This window comes from Taudactylus pleione, unplaced genomic scaffold, assembly GCF_031769625.1.
Source record: "Taudactylus pleione unplaced genomic scaffold, aTauple2 ptg000918l, whole genome shotgun sequence".
Classification (NCBI taxonomy): domain Eukaryota; kingdom Metazoa; phylum Chordata; class Amphibia; order Anura; family Myobatrachidae; genus Taudactylus; species Taudactylus pleione.
In genome coordinates this window covers 5,165,816-5,190,000 of record NW_028285319.1, presented here as the reverse complement: position 1 = coordinate 5,190,000, position 24,185 = coordinate 5,165,816, and the positions used below count along the sequence as shown (strand labels likewise).

The 24,185-nt window shown below is 42.9% G+C and overlaps 1 long non-coding RNA gene across 2 annotated transcripts in view; it reads right to left on the bottom strand.

Moving 5' to 3' along the window:
• Positions 1-4,940, bottom strand: part of LOC148473406 (uncharacterized) — a 147,314-nt gene extending 142,374 nt beyond the window's left edge. For both annotated transcript variants that reach the window (XR_015872962.1, XR_015872963.1), the window contains exons 1-2: positions 4,696-4,940; positions 3,015-3,118 (exon numbers count right to left, since the gene is read on the bottom strand). This is a non-coding gene — a long non-coding RNA (uncharacterized LOC148473406). The remainder of the gene's footprint in view (positions 1-3,014; positions 3,119-4,695) is intronic.
• Positions 4,941-24,185: the final 19,245 nt, after the last annotated feature.

Here is a 24,185-nt window from a genome sequence, read left to right as displayed (position 1 = left end):
CTTAGTCAGGATCGGAAGTAGTCCTGCAGGCCATATCACTGGCATGACTGACTCTCCTATCCGGGATTCCTCCGGAGGATCCTGCATTGCTACGCCTACTGCTGCCGCTGCTGCTGTTGCTGCTGCTGCTGGGAGTCGTTCATCATCCCAGAGAGGAAGTAGGAACACCACTACTTTTACTAAACAATTGACCCTCCAACAGTCCTTAGCGAGGAGGATGAAGTACGACAGCAGTCATCCTGAAGCAAAACGTATAACTGAGGCCTTGACTGCTATGTTGGTGTTAGACGTGCGTCCGGTATCTGCCATTAGTGCAGTGGGATTTAGACAATTGATGGAGGTAGTGTGTCCCCGGTTCCAAATCCCGTCTAGATTCCACTTCACTAGGCAGGCGATACCGAGACTGTACAGAAACGTCAGAAAAAGTGTCCTCAGTGTCCTGAAAAATGCCGTTGTACACAATGTCCACTTAACCACGGACATGTGGACAAGTGGAACAGGGCAGACTAAGGACTATATGACTGTGACAGCCCACTGGGTAGATGTATCACCTTACGCAGCAACAGCAGCAGCGTCACCAGTAGCAGCATCTCAGAAACGCCAGCTCGTTACAAGGCAGGCTACGCTGTGTATCACCGGTTTCAGTAAGAGGCACACCGCCGACAACCTCTTAGAGAAACTGAGGGAAATCATCGCCCAGTGGCTTACCCCACTTAGACTCTCCTGGGGATTTGTGATATCTGACAACGCCACCAATATTGTGCGGGCATTACATCTGGGCAAATTCCAGCACGTCCCATGTTTTGCTCACACAATAAACTTGGTGGTGCAGAATTTTCTGAAAAGCGACAGGGGCGTGCAGGAGACGCTTTGGGTGGCCCGAAAAATTTCTGGCCACTTTCGCCATTCAGCGACTGCGTGCCGAAGACTGGAGCGCCAGCAAACACTCTTGAACCTGCCCCGCCATCACCTGAAGCAAGAGGTTGTGACGCGGTGGAACTCAACCCTCTATATGCTTCAGAGGATGGAGGAGCAGCAAAAGGCCATACAAGCCTATACATCCACCTATGACATAGGCAAAGGAGGGGGTATGCACCTGACTCAAGCGCAGTGGAGAATGATTTCCGTGTTGTGCAAGGTTCTTCAGCCCTTCGAACTTGCCACACGTGAAGTCAGTTCAGACACTGCCAGCTTGAGTCAGGTCATTCCCCTCATCAGGCTTTTGCAGAAGCAGCTGGAGAAAGTGAAGGAGGAGCTAAGACGGAGCGATTCCGCTCGGCATGTGGGACTTGTGGATGAAGCCCTTCATTCGCTTTGCCAGGATTCCAGGGTGGTCAATCTGTTGAAATCAGACCACTACATTTTGGCCACCGTGCTCGATCCTAGGTTTAAAGCCTATGTGGTGTCTCTCTTTCCGGCCGACACAAGCCTGCAGAGGTGCAAAGACCTGCTGGTGAACACACTGTCAGCTGAAGCGGAACGTGACACGTCAACGGCTCCTTCTTCATTTTCTCCCGCAACTGGGGCTGCCAGGAAAAAACTTAGGTATCCTAAGCAACCCGCTGGCGGTGATGCAGGGCAGGCAGGACCAAGTTTGGACATCTGGTCCGGACTGAAGGACCTGGCAACAATTTCTGACATGTCTACTGTCACTGCATATGATACTGTCACCATTGACAGAATGGTGGAGGATTACATCGGTGACAGCATCCAAGTAGGCATGTCAGACAGTCCATACCTGTACTGGCAGGAAAAAGAGGCAATTTGGAGGCCCCTGTACAAACTGGCTCTATTTTACCTGAGTTGCCCCCCCTCCAGTGTGTACTCCGAAAGAGTGTTTAGTGCAGCCGGGAACCTTGTCAGCGAAAGGCGTAGGAGGTTGCTTCCACAGAATGTGGAGAAGATGATGTTCATCAAAATGAATTATCAGCTCTTCCAGGGAGACCAGCCTCCAGAACGTACAGAGGGACCTGTGGTGGTGGATTCAAGTGGGGACGAGTTAATACTTTGTGAGGATGAGGATGTACACACTGAAGAGGGTGAGGAATCGGTGGATGAGGAGGATGAGGATGACATCTTGCCTCCGTAGAGCCAGTTTGTGCAGGGACACATTAATTGCCAGCTTGTTTTGTGGGGGCCCAAACGAACCAATCATTTCAGCCACAGTTGTGTGGCAGACCCTGGCGCTGAAATGATTGATTTGTTAAAGTGTGCATGTCCTGTTTATACAACATAAGGGTGGGTGGGAGGGCCCAAGGACAATTCCATCTTGCACCTCTTTTTTTCTTTGCATTATGTACAGTTTGGGGCCTAGTTTTTCTAACTGCCATCCTGTCTGCCACTGCAGTGTCACTCCTAGATGGGTCACGTGTTTGTGCCGCCCACTCGTGTCGCTTAGCATAGTCATCCAGCTACCTCGGTGCAACCTTTTGGACATAAAAACACTATTGTGAGGTGTGAGGTGTTCAGAATAGACTGGAAATGAGTGGAAATTAAGGTTATTGAGGTTAATAATAGCATAGGAGCAGAAAAACCTACAAATTCTGTGATTTTAGCTGTTTTTATGCTTTTTTTCAAAAAAATACAGATCCAAAACACAAAACCCAGAACCCAAAACACGGAAGGGTGGTTTTGGCAAAACCAATCCAGATCCAAAACACGAAGAAAGATCCAAAACCAAAACACAAAACACGAAAAGTGGCCGGTGCACACCCCTAATATATATATATATATATATATATATATATATATATATACACACACACACGTACATACATACATACATATATACATTTACACACAAATCCACGATCTGGCACTCTTTGGTAAATGCTGGTACTATGCCGGGTGCCTTCCACAGCATAACTCAGAGCACGATTACGTAACTACAAAATCTCACAGGCGGCCCTCCAGACTGGTAAATAAGGTAACACTTAATACGGCATCAAGTGCAATGTTTCAACGCATAAATTAGCGTTTTTGTCAAGCCAAATATAAACAATGCTACAACTTACCAAGCTTTAAATAACAAGCATGACTTGTGTAAGCCCGACGCGACTGGCTGCATCCGGTGCCGGAAACAGTCAATGCAGAAAGTGACGTCCAAGCCCCTCCATTACTATAGTGATACATATACAACAATAAACACACAACACATACATTTAAAAAAAACTGTAAGCATGCATATATAATCGGGAAACAAATCGAATAGTTCACAGCATCTAGTGCTATGGTGACATAATAGTAGAATTTATACAATAAAATTATTTAATCTGAAAAACCAGAATAAGACTGGATACAAATAGCTGCAGCATAGAAAGGTGCAGCTATCTTAATACTCCCCTAGTAGAACAAGAATGCTGCATGGCTCACACTCAATATATAGATCTTGAGTGTAAAAATCACAGGTGATAAATATTAATCAACGTGTATCACATAACTGGATAAAAAAACAGCCATCTAAGTGGTTAACCAAAACACTGAAACCCTAGTGTCTCATTCAACACACGAGGGGACAAGGTGTCTAGCTTGATGATCCATCGTGTTTCAACCTGCAACAAATCTGTGTGTGTGTGCATATCTATGTATACATACATATACACACATATATAAATATATATATATATATATAAAATTCTACTTGTATTCAGATGTATACACACGCACACACACACACATTATATATATATATATATATATTTATATATATATATATATACATACATAAATATATACACACGCACACATGTGACATGCATATTTATTTATTCACATTTTTAGAATGCTGATCGGCAGCAAGCAGGACTGAGCCTGCTTGACACCTCTCTAGAGGATCAGTCACTCACCCGGCCTTCACGGAGCTCAGCTCACTGGTCTTGGAGTTTGGACAAGGCTGCTTCTCAGCACAGTGCGGACCGGTAAAGGGGCGGTACTTATGAGACGTCATGCTTTGTGATGGCACACGGCACGGAGGAGACACTGTGCATATGTAAGCGCCGCAGTGCAGGGAAGGCTATAGATTCTTGTATAGATGCCTTCCTCTGTGCCATCAGTGTCGTAGTAATAGATGCCGGTGGTTGATTCCCCGCGGCCAGGGCCGGCAACAGAAATCTTGGGGCCCAGGTACACCGATATCTCTGGGGCCCCCATCCCCTCTCCCCCCTCAACCCCACCCCAGAGGGTGGCATTAAAAAAAAAAGTGTGTGTGTGTATATATTTATTATCCACTCTAGCACTTCAAAGAAATGCTAATAAGGCACGGCACCGCGGGGATTTTGTGAAAGATACCTATCTAGTAAAGGTGCAAAGATCGATATTTTGGGATTATGCAGAACCCCATTCTCAAGAATAGCATACATCCATATAGATATATATAGCGTTCGCTGTAGGAGCAGGGTGCTGATATTTTAATTTTGTATCACTACAGTTACTGTAGTGAGACATCACTTCTAAAATGTGGCCTCTGCTCAGCACCCTGCTCCGAGAGTGAACTCATACATTGTGTGTGTGTGATATATATATATATATATATATATATATACACACACACACATACATACACACACACTAAACACACATATATACGTACATTCATACATAGACACACGCACATATGTGTAAAAAATTACACCCAATTTTCATATAGTATATGTTTGGAAGTAGCAGCAGAATTAAAGAAAAAGTAAGCTGACATACCACACCGCACTCTGGGGGTGAAGGCTCATGCTGCTGTGTTGCCTGTCATTGTGGCTCCTGGGTGGGACTGCCAAAGAGGGTGTTTGTAGATGCAGAGGTGGAGGGGTGCTACAGTTTCTGTATGGCAACTCACTGTACACGGGGGCGGCAGTAATTTCCTGCTCCCTGGCTGTAGACTCCCTGGCTGTGGACTGCCATGCAGCTCTTCTCAGGCAGCGGCTGCATGGAAAAGCCGGCGCTTGGGGCAGCATCATGCGTGATGACGTCACAGGACAGGACCGCCGGACTGGACTAATCAACGGCGGTAAGGGGGGGGGGGTGTTGGGCGGCTTATTCACGGAATCGAGTAGCCGGGCCGGAGCATTTGATTTCTGAATGACTATTACGTGCCAGGGCCCCATTTGGTGCACCTGAACCTCGGGGCCCCTCTGGACATCAGGGCCCGGGACGGTTATACCCTTTGTACCCCCTGTCACCAGGCCTGCCCGCGGCTGAGAAGTGGACGGGGGGGTGTTGAGGAAGTCTAAAAATAATTACGTGATTAATCCGGTCCTGGGTGCAGGGGTTGCTTGATGGGCCGGCGGGCCCCCTAAGCCACCGGGCCCCATAGCAAGTGCACCCCCTGCTCCCTCTATAGTTACGCCACTGGCCTGGAGTAACATGGAATAGGACAGGCATTTCTGAATTTCTTGAACCATCCACTCAATCCATTCTGTTTCTGTAGGCATATTCATCCCTCCTAGTGACTGAGAATCTGTGATTCTGCCCCTGTGCTCTATGTTCTTTGACTGTGCCTCCAGCTGCTGTCTGTATCCTGCTGTGGGGTCCAGCTCTGGGCATCCTATCTGACCTCTAGTGATATGGCTGTCTGTGACTTAGCTCCAGCAGTGGTTTCTTAAACTTTGTGCTCATATATCATTTTGTGTCCCAGGACCGGCTGGTGATCTCATCCACCTCAACTTTTGCTCTCAGGTGGTGTGTTGTGAAAGCTGACATTGTGGGAGTGTACCTCCATCAGCTGTACTGCACACTCGCAGATGCTAGACAATGGGGACCTGCTTGTTGGTGTGAAGGACCAGTGCACTGCCTGTGGAACTTCCTGATGGTCTCTTATCTTTTTTCTATTTGATGGGAAAGTTTTATATTCAGTAGTCAGGCTGTAAAATGTGGTCAGTGGTGGCCTCTGCATATGCCAATTCATACTGTATATGTATCACGAAGAGCAACAAGTATTTTTCAGTAATATAGACATCAGCAGCCGACTTAGGGGTATATTTACTAAAGTGAAATATTTTAGAAGTGGAGATATTGCCCATAGCAATTAATCAGATTCTACATAACATTTAACTAGCACCTTTTAGAAGATAATAGTTAGAATCTGATTGGTTGCTATGGACAACATTTCCACTTCTAAAAACCCTCACTTTAGTAAATATAACCCTTAGTCTGTATCTTAGATATATAAATGACATTTTGATCTTTTGGGGTGGAGCAGAGAAAGAGTCCAGAATAAGGGTACACAACTAAACAACTACACTGGTAAAATTCACGCTTACCAGTAGTATAATGAGCATAAATTTTTTAGATTATGCATTTCAGTGGTGGAGGGAAATATTAAAACATCTTTTTATGTTAAACCCACAGACTGTAACACCCTCTTGAGAAGTAACAGTTTTCACCCCTTAGCAACTATTAGGGGTCTACCATACTCACAATTTTTATAGAGAGCCGCATATAACTAGTGATCATATTGAAACAAAAGAACAGTTGTCTATAATGATAGACAAATTTGTACAACAAGGATATAAATAAAATGATCTGATTAAAGCTAAAAAGTCATGAGGTTAGATAGAGGAGAGATTCATAAACCCTCGACACAAGTTTCAAATGCACACCTTATTGCATGGGTGAACCAGTTTAACATCAAAAGTCCACACGCCACAACAAAGCCAAAAAACTCTGGTCAGTTAAAACCTCTGATCCAGATTCACCTACTGTATGTTAAAAGAGGCTAAATTGATGCCTAGTTACACAAGAGAGTGTAACATAAAAGATTTAGTTGTTAGAACTGATGTCTGCTAGAGGTCACTCTCCGACAAATTTCTTGCAACATAAGAATGGATGTTACCAATGTGTAGGATGTCAAACTTGTTGTTATCTTATTGCAGGAGATAAATTTACACATACATTTTCATAAAAAAAAATTTGAGATGAATCGCCCCCTCACATGTACGTCCATGTTCATGGTATGCCTCCTGTCTTGCCCCTGTGACATGCACTACTTAGACAAGATAGAGATGCAATTTAAGCAGCACATGACCCAACACTTCAGCCATCAGTGCAGCTATCAACACTGGCCACAAGGAGCAACCAATGGCTAGACATTTCCCCCGGCAAAGCATGGCATGGCCACCTTAAGATATAGGGATTTAGTCTATTAACCTGTATCACTAAGAGGGGGGACAGGGACAGAAAATTGCTGCAACTAGAGGCCAAATGGATCTGTACACTAGACACCACACAATTGAGGGGTTAGTTGTTTCCTATAAATTGTTTATATAAAGCTTTTCTCAACTAATTACAAGGAATACTGGTGATATACATTAATACAATAGTTATGTATAGTTGTTTTAATATGCTCACATCTGCTTTAATATGCTCATATTTTCTAATTTGTAGTATACAGTATATATTTGAGAGATATATAAGTAAAGGTAATTCTAACATGTATACATATGAGTATGGATACATTTTATGTTTGTTTTTTAGAAAGTAGAGTCACCTAGCCTTCTCTTCTTTGGTATGTATAATATTTATATTTGGTTTTAATTATTGTTTTAACACTCATCTTAGTGCTATATGAGCACTTCATATATTTATCAACATTATTTTTTAAATTGATACTGTTATTATGATTGTATGTATTGCCATGGTTACAGGGGGTCCCGGCACCGGCACTTCTGTCGGATGCACTATGGGTGGCGTCACTTCCGGGATGATGCGTGCAGTGGGAACAGGAATGGATGCAGCTGGAGGTGGGGATGGCGGAGGACCGGAGGTATTCCTGACCTAAAATATTTATACTTGGACTGTTTTACACACTTGTTTGACCTGATGACGGGGAGACTGTCCCCGAAATGTTGACATGCAGTGTACACTGTTTTTTCACCTGAATAAAAGCCTCTGAGTGCCGCATCTCTGCTTTGGATATAGAAGTCCAAGGTTTATAGTGCACCTGGCCTCAGACAGTTATATTAAGCAGAAAAATGAAATAAAACAGAAATTAAGTACCTTGCCTGTCCATCACTAACTAAACATAAGTTGTTCCTGACTAATGGAGCATACACATGGTCAGATCTGTCAGATGAACGATTTGAACGATTTTACCAAAGGTTTGAACAATTTGAACGATTTGAATGATTGAACGATTTTTGACTGCATTAAAATGAATGGAATCGTCCAAGTCTGACTGCAAACACATCAGATGTCAGATATCGTTATCTGACCATCGGGAACACGCATCGTTCAAATCGTTCATCCGACAGAGCTGACAGATATGTCAGATATGTCAGATTTTCCTTCAGATATGAATGATTGAATGATTTTTTAAATCGTTATCGTTCAGATCTGAAGAAAAATCTGACCGTGTGTATGCACCATAACACTACAAAAACATAAGATGTTTAAACAAGTCAAGTTCACTTGTATCAAGCAGCAGATTTACTCTTACAGAGATTCAGCAGTCCCATTCCAGAGGCAGTGACAGACATAATGACCAGGCTGACAGCCATTTAACTCCTTCATGCAGGTGTAATCACTAATTAGCGTTCTCTAAGGCTAAAGGCTCTAATGGGCCTAATGGATGGAGCCCACCCTCCCTCTCCATCAATATCCCAGGAACCCTTAACCAACTTTTACCAAAGCCCAAAAGCTCTCAGCAGAACAAAAACAAACAACTTCCTAAGGTTTCAAAACATGTGGGTCAGAAACCTAGGACATATATACCTGCCCTCAATCACTATTGCAGTGTACTTGTCACACATATCCCTCCCCTGTTTCAACCTAGGGGGTTGTATCCCCTAAACAGAAGATGCAAGAAAACACATCTCCATTGGCTAGTTGTGTGTCTGGCCTATGTTCAACAGAAAACTTAAAGTCTTGCAATGCTAAAAAACCATCTTGTAACTTAGGCATTCTGGCCTTTATTTACACACATCCATTTTAAATGGGTGTGATCTGTCACCAATTAACACTGTCTACCCAGTAGGTAATATCTCAGTGTCTAATGCCCACTAAATGACCAAGGCTTCCTTTTCCACAATGTCACACCTCTTTTCATGTCCAATGAGTTTTTCAACTCAAATAAATGATGGGGTGCTCCTCTCCATCTCTGTTTTAGGATAACACGGCACATACCCCTACCTCTGAGGCATCCATCTGTACCACACATTCTTTAGAAAAGTCTGGAGTTATTAACACATGTTGTGTATATAATGCCACTTTTAATGCCTGAAATGCTTTTTCTACCTCAGGTTCTATTTCACCATAATTGACTGCTTCACTTTGGTAAGGTCTGACAAAGGAACTGCTGTGGTGGCACAATTAGGAGTGAACCATCTGTAATAGCCTGTGATCCCCAAAAAGGTTCTAGCCTGTTTTTCTATTTACCAGACAGAGACAGTTTTGTATATCCTCAGTTTTGTTCAATTGGAGCTTATTCAGCCTTCCACCTATGCTGAACCCCAAGTATTTAACCTCTTCCATTGCTAAGCAGCATTTCTATGGGTTGGCTGTTAGCCCTGCCTCTCTGATTGAGTCTAATAATACTTTAACCAGGTGAGACTCCCAGTCCAGACTGTGAATTACAACATCATCCAGGTAGGCAGCTGCATACTGTCTGTGGGGCTTCATAATCCTATCCATTGCTGCTGGGGTCCCATGCAACCCAAAAGGTAACATCTTATACTTAAACAGCCCTTCTGGAACTGAGAAGGCAGTTTTTTCTTTTGCCCTGTCAGTTAGTGGTATTTGCCAATACCGGTTTGTCAGGTCCAGTGTAGTGAGATAGCTGGCTGTTCCTAGCCTTTCTAAAAGCTCGTCCATATGGGTCATGTGGTATGCATTAAATTTGGACACCGCATACAGCTTACAGAAATCAATACAAAAGCGTGTGCTGCCATCTGGTTTCAGAATTAGAACTAAAGGGCTTGACCACTCACTGTTAGACTCTTCTATTACACCAAGTTCTAATATATTTATAACTTCTTTAAAGATAGCTTCTCCCTGGGATTCAATAATTCTACATGGCTTTAAATTGCTTTTGACCCCTGATTCTGTGACAATGTCATGCTTTATTTTGGCCGTGCAGCCAGGTAGCTCTGAAAACACATCCCTGTGCCTTATGAGGAACTCTTTAGCCTTGTTCTTTTCAACAGCTAACAATGGCTTTGATAGCTTTACTTTTGGAACAGAGGGGAATGAACTTACTGGTAGGCAAGTTTCAGTTAACAGGGCTAACCTATCCTTCCAGGGTTTGATTAGGTTAACATGGTACATTTGTTTGGATTTTTTCTTTCCCGGTTGGTATAATTTATAGTTAATCTCATTCACTTTCTCCCTGATCGGACCCTGCCATTTAGCCATTAACTTGCTTTCCACTGTAGGTACTAAAATAAAAACTTTATCCCAAGGGGCAAATGCACATACCAGGGCATTCCGATTACATACCCTATGTTGAGCTTATTGGGCCTGTTCCATGTGCTCTTTGACAATGGGCATGGCAGCTGCAATTGTGTCCTGCATCTGTGATATGTGTTCAATAACATTTTTATAAGGAGTAGACTGCCCTTCCCATGTCTCTTTAGCAATGTCCAGCAAAACTCTGAGGTGTCTCCCATACAACAAATAAAATGGAAAGAAGCCTGTAGAGGACTGAGGAACTTCTCTAATAGCCAAAAACACATATAAAAACAAATAATCCCTGTTTTCCCAATCTGTATCTGCAACCTTTTTAGCATACTTTTTAATGTTTTGTTAAACCTTTCTACCAACCCATCAGTCTGGGGGTGGTAAACAGATGACCTGAGGTGAGTGGCCTTAAACAGCTTGCACAATTCCTTCATGTTCCTAGACATGGGTTACCTTGGTCAGTCAGGATTTCTTCAGGTATTCCCACCCTACTACTGTATAGACATGCACCAGCTCTTTAGCTATTGTTTTGGTTGAAATATTGCACAAAGGGATTGCCTCAAGATACCGGGTAGCATAATCCATTAAAACTAGGATATACTGATGGCCTTGAGCAGACTTTAACATGGGCCCCACAAGTTCCATGGTTATTCTGTCAAATGGGACCTCTATAATAGGCATGGGAACTAGTGGGCTCCTAAAATTGGGACTGGGAGCATAATACTGGCACTCACAGAGAAAAAGCAATATTCAGACACATCTTTATGCTCCCCTGGCCAAAAGAATTGCTGTAAAAATTCTCAGTGTTTATTTCTGCTTCTAAGTGTCCTGCTATGATGTGACCATGGGATAGGTCTAATATAATTCTCCTGTTATACCATATCCTCATCCCTTTTCACCACTTGTTACAACAGCTCATTACAGATGGCCTATCACCAGGTTCAAAAAGCTCCCCATTAATAACTAGCTTTTTTTTTTCTAGATTTTATTGGAGTGGGGTCTTTTAACTGTTCTGATACAAACAGCTCCTTCCTCACTTTAAGATTGGGCATACTTTCAGCTCTGTCTACAGTTTCTTCTTCCCCCTCTGCAGGTCAAATTCTCCCCTTACAGCAATTCTCTTCCCTCATTGCACAGCACCCCTTACCCATCACAGCACCCGCCATCCAGCACAGTACCCCCACAGCACAGATTACAGCACAGCATCCCTCACCCAGCATAGCACAGATTACAGTACAACACCCATCACACCTCACCCAGTACAATACCCCTCTCCTTGTACAGCACAGATTACAGTACAACACCCATCACCTAGTACAGTACCCTCTCCTAGTACAGCACCCCTCACAGCACAGAATATAGTACAGCACCTCTTGCCCAGCACAGATTACAGCACAGCACCCATCACCTCTCACCTAGTACAGTACCCTTCTCCCAGCACAGATTACAGCACAGCACTCCTGGCCCAGCACAGCACCCCTCATAACACAGATTACAGTACAGCATCCATCACCCCTCACCCAGTACAGTACCCCTCTCCTAGTACAGCACCCCTCACGCAGCACAGATTATAGTACAGCACCTCTTGCCCAGCACAGATTACAGCACAACACCCATCACAGTTCCCCTCTCCCAGCACAGATTACAGCAAAGCACCCCTCGCCCAGCACAGCACCCCTCACAGCACAGATTACAGTACAGCACCCATCACCTAGTACAGTGCCTCTCACCCAGCACCACTCACACAGCACAGAACAGATCACAGCACAGCACCCTTCACCCCTCAGCCAGCACCGCACTCCTCACCCAGCACAGATTATAGTGCAGCACCTCTCACCCAGCACAGATTACAGCATTGCACCCCTCACCCAGTACAGTACCCCTTTCCCAGAACAGCACACCTCACAGCACAGCTTACAGTGCAGCACCCATCACCCTTTACCCAGCACAGTACCCCTCACCTAGCACCCCTCACACAGCACAGCACACATCACCCAGCACAGCAGTCCTAACCCAGCATGGCACAGTCAGCACCCATCACTCACAGCACAGGAATATCCCCACACCCCACCTACTCCCCATATGTCTTTATCTCCCCCCTCCCATAGCAGTGTCATCAGCCTCACTCCCCATATGTATCTGTCTCCCATTCCCCCTATAGCAGCAACTATTATCAGCTCCCTGAGCTCCTACTCCCCATATATCGTTGTCTCCCCCCTCCCATAGCAGTGTCATCAGCCAACATTCCCCATATGTGTCTGCCTTCCCTCATCCAGCTCTTACCTGTATGCTGTGTGGTGGCGCAGGGTCTAGCAGCAGCTCCGCGGGTGTTGCCTGCCAATCCTCTACACAGCTAGATCCCCTTCTGTCCTCCTCTGCACTCTGCCTCAGCAAAAGTGAAAGTAAACACTTCCTGTTTGTGTGAGAATACGTGTCCTGCTGCAGCCTCCTGACTGGCTCGGATTGTCAAACCTAAGCCAGCTCAAAGAAAAAAAATCTACAACTGGCCCTAGGCTTGGGATGCCCCTATGCATTTGCCTATAATGCCTATGCCTATGGCTGGCCCTGTGCACAAACCCATGGGCAGAAACCTCAAATAACGGTCCATGACAACTCTTTCAACCATCTGTGGACTGATTAATGTCTCTGGCTATGACTGTTTCTTGGTCAGGTGGGTGACATTGTGCATTTGTAAGTGGGGAGGCTTGTCCATGGAGTATACCCAATGATGAACTCGTTGTGCTTAAAATGAGAATGTAACTGCCAGATGAGTCAGGATTTCAGTTTTTAGCTTTTCATAGTTCAGAGCATCTGCGGTGCTTAAATCAAAATAAGCTGTTTGGGGTTCTCTTGAAAGAAAATGTGCCAACAGGCCAGCCCATTGTTCCTAAAACTAACTTTCACGCTTAGCGGTTCTCTCAAATGTGGTCAGATACGCCTCCACATCATCAGCCATAGTAATTTTTTTGAAGACAGTAACTAGTTCATATAGAGCTTGAGCTGGTTGGGAGATCTGAGAATGCATTTCCAGGACATGCTTCGAGATGTAGTACCACCACTTTTAACGCCTCATGGTCTAGGTGCTGTTGCCTCTGTATCTCCTCAACATTCATCTGCTGTTGCCTTGCGGTTTCCTGCTGAACCTGGATGACATCCTGCTGCACTGATGTAGCCTGTAGCAAGGCCTTAATTATGTCTTCCATGTTATCAGCTTTGGCAGGTAACTTTGTAGTTGCTTTTACCCAGGACATGTATCAGCATTGTTTTCCAAAAAGGAGCTTCTGGGCCTTTAAATGTAATAGTTTCCACAATTGTGCCAACAAAACACCACTTGGACTTGCATTTGTAAGTGAGGCACCACAACTCCCAGCATCTGTCACGCTGTATCAAGTCTCTGCAGAGTATAACTTCTGCAACTTTACTCTTGGCTGTATCAGTAGTCTGGATTCTTTCCAGGCAAACACAGAACTGCTTTCTGCATGTTCCTCAAGGCTGCTGCTCCTCTCACTATACGCATCTCAGTTGCCTGCTTTCTCCACCAAGTTTTAACAGTGTTAGGGGAACAGGTACGATTTTCTGCAGTAGAGAGTAGTGTACAGCAGCCAAGAGATTACACAAGTCCAAGGTTTATGGTGCACCTATTAAGCAGAAAAATAAAACATAAATAAATAACCTGCCTGTCCAGCACTAACTAAACATAAGTCGTTTTCTGACGAACACTACAAAAACATAAGAAGCTTAAACAAGTAAAGTTCACTTGTATCAATTAGTAGGATTTTTTTCTTACAGAGACTCTGCAGTCCTTCTCCCCATGCAGTGAGAGACATAATGACCAGGCTGACAGCTGTATAATTCCCTCATGCAGGTGTAATCATTAATTAGCCTTCTCTAAGGCTAAAGGTCCTAAGACATGAACTGTGTCTAATGGACAGAGCCCACCCTCATTCACCATCCATAACCCTAGGAACCGGTAGCCAGCTATTACCAAAGCCAAAAAGCTGTGAGCAGAACAAACACAAATAACTTCCTGGGGTTTTAAAACATGTAGGTTAGAAACCTATGACAAATATACAGTACATGCCCTCAAACACTATTCCAGTGTTCTTGTCACAATATATAGCAAATTCTGAGTGTCAGAGTTAAATCATTAAAATGTCAAAAAAGTATTGCACACCTATTAAAGTGCATGAAATAATTAAAGTGCATGAAATAATTGACATTGGGCTATATCATTCACATGATTAGGCTCCAGGTTCAGAATTGTATACACTGCTATCTAGAGAAGCTTTTCTGTATACAGCATCCCTTTCATAAAACCATGATTGGGTTTTATCAAGCATGATATAACCTTATAATGACCAAAAATGGGGTGATGGGCAAAATTTATAAGGGGTGAGAAGGGGGGTGATGGGCAAAATATATATTAGAGGTGAGAAGGGACATGATGGGCAAAATATATGCAAAAAATAGTTAAGGGATGAGAAGGGGGTGATTGGCAAAAAATGTGTAAAGTGTGATAAGGGGGTTGATGGGCAAAAAATATATAATGGGTGAGAATGGGAGTGATAGGCATAAAATATATAAAGAGTTAGGGGAAGGAGTGATACAGACTGCTGCACTGATACAGAAAGGGACACACACAGACTGATGCAGAGACATTGGGGGGTGCCAAATGACTGCCTTGCTCCAGATGACAAAAATCCTAGTTTTTGCCCTGGTATATTTTCGTTACTACCAATTTTGAATTCGTTTATCGAGAGCTACATTTAGGAAAATTAGCATGAGATATGAGATCTCACAGGTATTATTACAGTCACAAATATATGATCACATCCATGATTCTTATTATATGCCCGTGTTAAGATTACTTTTTGATATTAGCTGCTGATCACAGGATACACATTCACACATCATACTCTATAGATGTTGTACTAATTATATTAATACTTATATATTTTTTATTTATCCATATAATCAGGCTACTACATCATTGTTTTGCGCTATTCAGGCATATACAGTATAGAGCATGTATGTATATTGTAGAGAAAATTCATGCATTATATAATGCTCAAACTATCTAATTTTTAATGCAATTATTCAAAATGAATTATGTATTAACACCTAAAGCATATAAAAGAATAGAATGATCTAATAAAATAATAAAAAAATATTATGTATTAACACCTAAAACATTTAAAAGAATAGGAAACATTGATAAAATTTTATAGTAAAATTATTATTAAACTCGGATTGTTGAAATGTCACTCAAAGTGCAAACATAAAAGATGCTGTTTTGTGATGAGTGATGCAAACCAAAAAGTGTGTGAATGACACTCAAAAGCGAGACATCAATACAGATTGACAGTACATTTAATAAATGTGTCAATTTCTCTCTCTCTCTCTCTCTCTCTCTCTCTCTCTCTCTCTCTCTCTCTCTCTCTCTCTCTCTATATATATATATTAGGAGTGTGCACTGCCCACTTTTCGTGTTTGTGTTTTGGTTTAGGATCTGGATCTTTGTTCGTGTTTTGGATCTGGATTGGTTTTGCCAAACCACCCTTCCGTGTTTTGGGTTCTGGGTTTTGTGTTTTGCATCTGTATTTTTTTTTTAAAAAGGATAAAAACAGCTAAAATCACAGAATTTGTCGGTTTTTCTGCTCCTATGTTATTATTAACCTCAAAAACATTACTTTCCACTCATTTCCAGTCTATTCTGAACACCTCACACTATTGTTTTTAGTCCAAAAGGTTACACCGAGGTAGCTGGATGACTATGCTATGCGACACGAGTGGGCAGCACAAACATGTGGCCCATCTAGGAGTGACACTGCAGTGGCAGACAGGATGGCAGTTTGAAAAACTAGGCCCCAAACAGTACATAATGCAAAGAAAAAAAAGAGGTGCAAGATGGAATTGTCCATGGGCCCTCCCACCCACCCTTATGTTGTATAGACAAGACATGCACACTTAAACAAACCAACCATTTCAGCACCAGGGTCTGCCACACAACTGTGGCTGAAATGATTGGTTCATTTGGGCCCCCACAAAAAAAGCTGGCAATTAATCTGTCCCTGCACAAACTGACTCTACAGAGGCAAGATGTCGTCCTCATCCTCCTCATCCACCGATTCTTCACCCTCTTCAGTGTTATGTACATCCTCATCCTCACACAGTATTAATTCATCCCTGCTGGAATCCACCACCACAGGTCCCTCTGTACGTTCTGGAGGCTGGTCTCTCTGGAAGAGTTGATAATCCATTTATATGAACATCATCTTCTACACATTTTGTGGAAGCAACCTCCTATGCCTTTCGCTGACAAGGTTCCTGGCTGCACTAAACACTCTTTCAGAGTACACACTGGAGGGGGGGCAACTCAGGTAAAATAGAGCCAGTTTGTACAGGGGCCTCCACAATGCTTCTTTTTCCTGCCAATACAGGTATGGACTGTCTGACATCCCTACTTGGATGCTGTCACCAATGTAATCCTCCACCATTCTGTCAGTGGTGACAGTATCATATGCATTTACAGTAGACATGTCAGAAATTGTTTGCACGTTCTTCAGTCCGGACCAGATGTCCAAACCGGCCCTTGACTTATGACACAGGCGCTTGCTTGGCACTGCTACTGTGTTGATGCACTTGCGGCTACAGCACACACAAGTCACAAACACAGAAAAAATTGTTTTTTATTTTTTGGAGCACTTTGGGGTTACACCACCCTTTATCAGACTTATGAGACACAGGCGCACACTTGGTGCTGCTCCCTTGTTGATGCACATCTGGCTACTGCGCATACATTTCCCACACAAACAGAAAAAAAAGATTTTTTTTGTGGAGCGCACTTTGGGGGTTACACCACCCTTGAAGAGATGAGCAAGCCGGCCCTTTACTTATGGGACACAGGCGCACACTTGGCGCTGCTCCTTTGTTGATGCACATGCAGCTACAGTGCACACAATTCACAAAGACAGACAAAAAAGAATAATTTTTTATTTTTTGTGGAGCGCACTTTGGGGGTTACACCACCCTTTAATGGACAGACGCATGCTTGGCGCTGCTGCTTTCAGGATGCACGTACAGTGCACACAATTCAGAAACACAGAAAAAAATGTTTTATTTTTGTTGGAGTGCACTTTGGGGGTTGCACCACCCTTTAACAGACAGCCGCACGCTTTTTGCTGCTGCTTTGAGGATGCATGTACAGTGCACACAATGCACAAACACAGAAGAAAATGTTTTATTTTTGTTGGAGTGCACTTGGGGGTTACACCACCCTTTAACAGACAGCCGCACTCTTTTTGCTGCTGCTTTGAGGATGCATGTACAGTGCACACAATTCACAAACACAGAAAAAAATGTTTTATTTTTGTTGGAGTGCACTTTGGTTGTTGCACCACCCTTTAACAGACAGCCGCACGCTTTTTGCTGCTGCTTTGAGGATGCATGTACAGTGCACACAATGCACAAACACAGAAGAAAATGTTTTATTTTTGTTGGAGTGCACTTTGGGGTTACACCACCCTTTAACAGACAGACGCACGCTTGACGCTGCTGCTTTGAGGATGCACGTACAGTGCATACAATTCACAAACACAGAAAAAATATATATTTTTTGGAGTGCACTTTGGGGGTTACAGCACCCTTTAACAGGCGAGCCAGCCAGCCCTTTACTCATGACACAGGTGCACGCTTGGCGGTACTTTTTTGATGTACGTGCGGCTACTGTGCACACAATTCACAAACAGAAAAAAATATATATTTTTTAGCACTTGGGGGGAAGCACCCTTGATGGACAGAGCACCTCCTGGACAACACTACAGCACCCCTTTAGGACTGGAACACTGCACAACACAGCCCAGCCAGCCCCTATAGACTTTGGAGTGGATAAAGCCCTTATGGACAACTGACTGCACAACACAGCCCAGCCAGCCCCTATGGACAACAAACTGCACAACACAGCCCAGCCATCCCCTATGGACTTTGGAGTAGTGGACACAACCCCTATGGACAACAGCAGCACAGCACAACACAGCCGGCCCCTATGGACTTTGGAGGAGTGGACACAGCCCCTATGGACAACAGCAGCACAGCGCAGCACAGCACTACACTACACTATGCAGCCCAGCCAGCCCTAACTCCCACCCTCCCTCTTGACTGTCCACAGCCGAGTGAGAAAATGGCGCCGACGTGGGTACCTTTTATAGAATCCAAAACTCGCGAGATCCGGAAGGCGGGATGATGATGTTTTGCCTCGATTTCAGATCCGAGTCAGGTGGGAAAAGTCAAGCCTGACTTGGATATGACTCAGATCGGAGGGGCTCGGGGGGGTTCAGATTTCAGAAATCCGAACCCACTCACCCCTAATATATATATATATATATATATATATATATTATTATATATTACCCTTTAATACAGTACATATGTTGTTGGACCTTACATCTGTATGCATGCCTACAGTATATACCTTATTTAAATAAGAAAAGCTTTTCAACATATACTGTACATGCATTCTGTGGATATGAGGACATGTCAATAATTATATCTTTCTTATATTTTGACATTTCAGATATACACTATAAACAATGTGTGAAGCCATTACTGTAATTATCCCCAACATGGTAGTTTATGATGCTCCAATATAGAAAACATATCTTACAGAAAGGCAGAAAAACTGTTTCCAATATTAAGGGGCTGATCCAGACTTGGACATAGTTCTGATTTGGTCACTAATTACCAATGTGTTTTGGACTACGAATGTACTGGAGCCACAGTGTGCATGTTGTTGTGGCTAGGGTTGCAGTGTGGGGGAAGCCACATCCTGATTAACAGACTGCAGACATTTGGGGTTGGGGAGAAACATCTAAAATGCAGGTATATCAATGGCATTTTAGGGGCATGCTGAGGTCTGCAATTTTGTCTAAATCTCTATTATCATGTAGGATTTAAGTATTGTTTTTGCTGCAGTGTGCTGGGGGGCAAATCTCTTCTTTTTTTATCTGTGTTCAGTGTAAACCCCGCCCTTTACAAGCACCTGTGTTATGCAATTAAGCTGATTTGAGCAACTATCATATTTTTTTGCAGTTTGGAGAGGCATGAAGGGAGTCAGCATTAGGAGGATGTGCTGATCCTTATAGTGCCAAGTGGAGGTTTTTTGGGGTACCTCCAAGGTAAGTTAGCTCTCAGTTATCATGCAGTACACCAATTGTAATTATATGACCCAGAGTGGGTGCTACCATTATGTAGCAATAATAATTTTGGGGTGAGCATTTGGGAGTGGGGCCCCCGGGGGGGGTGGGTTCTGACTGGGACTTTCTCATGGCATCACCACTTAATTCACATAGAATACTTTTATCACTTCTCTATTTGTTTGTGTATTATTTATGTCATTTTAATTCTTTCTCATTTCATTAACACTTATTGATTTATCCTTACACATCTTTTCTTTACACTTCACTATCACCTTTTTCCCTTTTTTGTGTGACACCCTGGGGATGGCCTTTGGCTGGAATTTTTTTAGGGTGCGATGCTTCTCGGGCGTGAACCCCTTAATGTTAGGGATGCCAGTATAGAGGAGCCTTGACGATTGGCCTGGCGCTTATTCATAGATTTGCAAATGTATGTAACTAATACCTCTAAATCTCTATTATCATGTAGGATTTAAGTATCATTTTTGCTGCAGTGTGCTGGGGGACAAATCTCTTCTTTTTTTGTGAATTTTGTCATCAGAAACAGCTGCACTGGCCTCACTAGCTGGACAGAAACCTTAGGGTTGTGCTAATGTCCAAGGGTTCATCTGATGGGTACTATGGTGATCTGATGCTTCATCTTTAGACACAGACAGGGGAGCTGCGAAGGGGCATCTATTTACAAAGGACACCTCCAGCTGCTTTAATATAGCTGTGGAAAAAGACATGGCACTGATGTTCATTAGGATTAAGACAATCCATGAGGAATATAATTTTTGTTTAGCATTCCTAAAGTTCTTGATCCAGATACTCTCTTGGAATTTCTAGCCAAATTTGTCTCATGCCAAATGCTGTAAACCCCTTTGGGGTACCATTGTGGTATATCAGAAAATGCTTGCTATTTGATATCATTTGTTTTGGTCCATTTTTTATAGTATTTGTTGTAAAACCATTGTTTTGTGGTTATCTACAGGCATGCCTTACAATTAGAGATGTGCGCCGACCCCTGTGTTTTGGTTTTGGCTCTGGATGTCCCCTGGTTTTGGATCTGGATTGGTTTTGCCAAAACCTCACCTCTGTGTATTGTTTTCATGTTTTGGATTTGAATCTGGATTTTTTCTTAAAAAAAATACAAAAACAGCTAAAATCATATAAAATTGGCCTTTTTTTGTTCCTACAGTATTAATAATCTCAATAACATTTATTTCCACTCGTTTCTAGTCAATTGTGACTACCTCACAGCTCACAATATTATTTTTTTCAATTAGTTAAAGGGCCAAAAGGTTGCATCCAGCTTGCTGGCTCAAAACTGATTGATGTTATTATTAATAAAGTGTGGACTGTGCAAAGATGATGTTTGGGATACCCTTGAGGATTGAAGAATTGATAGTTGACAGTTGGTGCAGCCCCTGGCTGTAAAATTGATAATAAATTAATTAAAAAACAATTCATTGGTGCAGCCCCGGGCTCAATAATTAATAATAATTTAATTTAAAAGGGAAAAAACAATTCATTGGGTGCAGCCCCTGGCTGAATAATTAATAAAAAGAAATTCATTGATGGAGCCCCAGGCTGTAAAATTGATAATAAATAAATGAAAAAACAAATCATTTGTTCCTAAACCAACCATAACATTAATTTAAAATGTCTGGCAGCAATGCCCCAACTAGCACATAAAGAAAAGGAAAAAGGTGCAGGATGGAACAGTCCATACACCCTTATGTTGTATACGAAACAGGACATTCACAGTGTAACAAATCAATCATTTCAGCAACAAGGACTGCCAATTGTGGCTGAAATGATTGGTTTGTTTGGACCCCCATAAAACAGGCTGCCAATGTGCATTGGACATGGAAATGAAAATGATCCCATACACAAACTGGCTTTACATTACAAGTTGTCATCGTCCTTGTCCTCATTATGCCCATCAGTCTGTACAGTCTCTTCTTCACACAATATTAATTCTTCCTGGCTGGATTTCACCATAGGCGCCTCTGTAATTTTTTGATGTAATTGTTGGTAGAGGTCTTCCTCGTGGATTTGTAATTCATTTAATGAACATAATATTTTCCACATTTTGAGGAAGTATCCTCCTACGCCGATCACTGGCAAGGTTTCCAGCTGCACTGAAAACTCTTTCAGAGTACACACTGGAGGGTTGGCAACTTAAGTAATGCAAAGCCAGTTTGTGTATGGGACTCCAATTTGCCTCTTTTTCCTGCCAGTACTGAAAGGGACTGTCTGACATGCCTATTAGGATGTCATATCTGAAATAGTCCTCCACCATTCTGTGAATGGAGACTGTATCACACATAGTCACGGTAGAAGACATGTCACTAGTAGGCAGTTCTCTCAGGCCTGACCAGATGTCATATTTTGGTGAACGATCTGCATGACCAGCAGGCATTCTATAAGGAAAATTTATTTTTTCCTTGCAGCTGCAGAAACTGAAAGATTAGATGATGGTGTTTTACGTGTGGCTGCAGCTGACTTTTTTTTTACCAACAGCTCTTTGCACAGTTTTAGATTTTGGTCTGTTGGAAAAAAACTCACAATGTAGGACTTAAACCTAGGATCCAGAATGGTCGCTAAAATATGTTTTTCAGATTTCAATAGATGGCCGACTCTTGGATCCTGGTAAAGTGAATCAAGGGCTTGATCCACCAGTCCGACATACTTTGCACAATCGCTCCATTTCACCTCCTCCTTCAGTTTCTCCAGCTGTTTTTGCAAAAGTCTGATGAGAGGAAAGACCTGACTCAAGCTGGCAGTGTCAGTGTTGCCGAATGTCTAAAATGTCGGGGTATTTTGCGGGCCACAGAGAGCATCACATGCAAGACCCTGTCATTTTTTAAAAAATGTTACACCAGCAAATTAATTGTGTGAGCAAAACATGGGACATGTTGGAATTTGCCCACATGTAATGCTCTCAAAATAATGGTGGCATTGTCCAAAATCACAAATCCCGTGGAGAGTCCAAATGGGGTAAGCCATTTAGCAATGATTTCCCTGAGTTTTTCAAAGAGGTTCTCAGCCGTATGCCTCTTAGTGAAACCAGTTATACAAAGAGTAGCCTGCCTCTGTATTAGCTGTCTTTTGGTAGATATTGCTGCTGCTGTTGCTGTTGTAGGCAACACACCTACTCAGTGCGCTGTAACAGTCATGTAATCCTTAATTTGCCCTGTCCCACTTGTCCACATATCAGTGGTCAAGTGGACAGTGGGTACAATGGCATTTCTGAGGACATTGATAAGGTTTTTTTAATGTCCTTGTACAGACTTGGAATTGCTGTTCTAGCGAAGTGGAAACTAAAAGGGATCTGGTAGCAAGGACACAGGACCTCAATTAACTGTTGAAACCCCACTGTGGTAGTGGCGGATACTGGATGCACATCTATTTTCAGCATAGCTGTTATGGCATCAGTAATCCACTGTGCAACTGTGTGATTGCTGTCATACTTGTTTGCCCTTGCAAACAATTGTTTGACAGTTAATTGTTTTTTGGAGGATACACTACAAATAGTCTTCCTCCTGGTCCCCCACTCACAGCAACAGCAGCAGCAGCAGCAGCAACAGGCGTGGTCATCAAGGATCCTTCTGAGGAATCACAGATAGAGGAGTCAATCATGCTTCGAATACCAACATCAGATGCAACAGGACTACTCCCGATGACGAATGAGGATGTTGATGATGCAAGTGTTGGTGTTAGAGATCGAAGGTGCTTAGATCTCACAGAGAGCAAGCAGGTAGGTGATACAGGACTTGTTACTTTTTGAGTTTTGGAACTTGGTGCCAAACACTTTGATATTTGATGAATGCACTCCAAGTGATGTAACAAGGAGGAGGTTCCTAGGTGGTTTATGTCCCTCCCTCTACTCACTCTTGAATGGAAATGGTCACATACTGTATGGCTTGACAACTGTTGTCTGGATTGGGGTGAAACTAATTCCACACGTGAGATGTAGATTTTTTTATCTTTTGCCCTGGCATGACAAAAATGGGCTTTGTCTTTTTCAATTCCTGGGCAACAGCTGTTGCCTTACTTACACAAAGGACATCCTCGGCATCAACATCCTCATCACCACATCTTCATCATCAACATTCTCAGCGCCTTCAACTACCAAAGTATCCTCCTCCTCCATGTGCAATTCCATAGAAGAATCCTCACTGACTACATCTGCAAGATGTTGACTGCCCTTCCCCACATTTACAGAGCGCACACAAATGTTGGAACTTGGAGGATCCTCCAGTACACTAGTATTTAGGTCTGGCTCACACATGGCAACCGCGGACACACTTGCACTCTCCTCTGGGATTTGTGATTTTGATTTCTCAGGGCACACAGTTGGTTTTTACGGAGCTGTCTTACTCATCTTAACAACTTAAAATTTTTTAATGGTACCACTACCACTACTACTGCAAGCAGAAGGGCTATCAGAATCAGAACCAGCAGTCATCATAAATAAAGGCCAAGGCTTTATCTGTTCCTTACCACTTTGTGTAGTGAATGGCATATTGCCAATTTTTTGTTTATCTAAAGGAAAATTTCCTTTCAATTTTTTTTCTTAACTTCAGTAAAAGTAGGTTTACCATATCAATGGTGTGACTTAAG